We start from the raw sequence: 1108 nt of genomic DNA, 5'->3' as shown, positions 1-1108 counted from the left end.
CCCGCTGCAAGCACACCCCTCTCCGGGGCCCACGGTGAGGTGCCCCACAGACCCCCCAAGCTCCCCAAACCCCGCTGCACAGAGCTCGATGGAGCCACCGCACTGGGAGGGTCTGGGACCAGACCTCCCCAAGCCCTCGGGGGGAGCAGGGCTGCCCTGGCCGAAGCTCAGACCCCGCAAGCACAGCCGCTTCGTGCGGCAGCCATCCAGCCCTGCTCCCAGAGCAGGGGACGGGTCCTGGGGGCTGCTGCATCCCCCCAGGGAGGGCCGAAGACTGGTCCCCAGCCCGATGCCCCCCCAGCAGGCAGCAAAGGCAGGACGAGACGATGTCTCGGGCCAATTCTGTCCTGGTAGCTTTGAGAAACAAGCAGAGACGTGACATGGAAAGAGCAGCATCACCCTGGTCCCGGCCTGAGCCCTGCCAGGGCACAGGAGGAAGGCTGGCGCCTGGGGAAGCACGGCACGGGAGGCGGAGGCCAGGCCAGCTCTGAAATTAGTGACAGGTGCTCAGAGATTTAAAGCCTTTTAGTTTAAACTGAGCTCTCCCCACGGGGGACCCTTCTGGCCTTTGGCTGCTTGATTTGCAATTACAGGCGGGTCCATCTGCCAGGATAACCCCGGTGGCAGCGCTCGGGGCCAGACAAAAGAGCTGGAGGCTCCTCACAGACCCTGATTGATGGCAGAGGTGACAGAGCCGGTCTTTGTTCTGCACTGCCGCCAGCCTCCCCCCCCCCCCCAGCACCCGCCAGCAGCCCCTTTGTGGGTCTCTCAGCCGGCAAGCAGGGAGAGAACCCCAGAGGATTGCCTGAACGCTTTATTTCCAACTCCACCAGTTCCCTTCCTCGGTGCCCAGAGGCCGCTGCCCCAGCGACACAGGAGGAGAAGCAGGCGTAGAGTCCAAACCCAGGAGAGGGGGATTTATTTTGCTGGAGCTTTATGGAAAGGCAAGGCCTCGGGGCCAGCCGTGTGCTGGATGCTGCCTGCCAGACCAGCAGCTCTGGAGGTTGCAGCATGGAGGTGAACGCAGAAGAAATTCTCGTCCAGCAAGCAGCCACCAGGCCCACGCTGGCAGGGGACGGACGTGCCCAACAGGCAGGAGCTCATAAGG

This window comes from Cariama cristata, unplaced genomic scaffold (genome assembly GCF_000690535.1).
Source record: "Cariama cristata isolate BGI_N322 unplaced genomic scaffold, ASM69053v1 scaffold8884, whole genome shotgun sequence".
NCBI lineage: Eukaryota > Metazoa > Chordata > Aves > Cariamiformes > Cariamidae > Cariama > Cariama cristata.
This window is presented reverse-complemented; position numbering follows the sequence as displayed.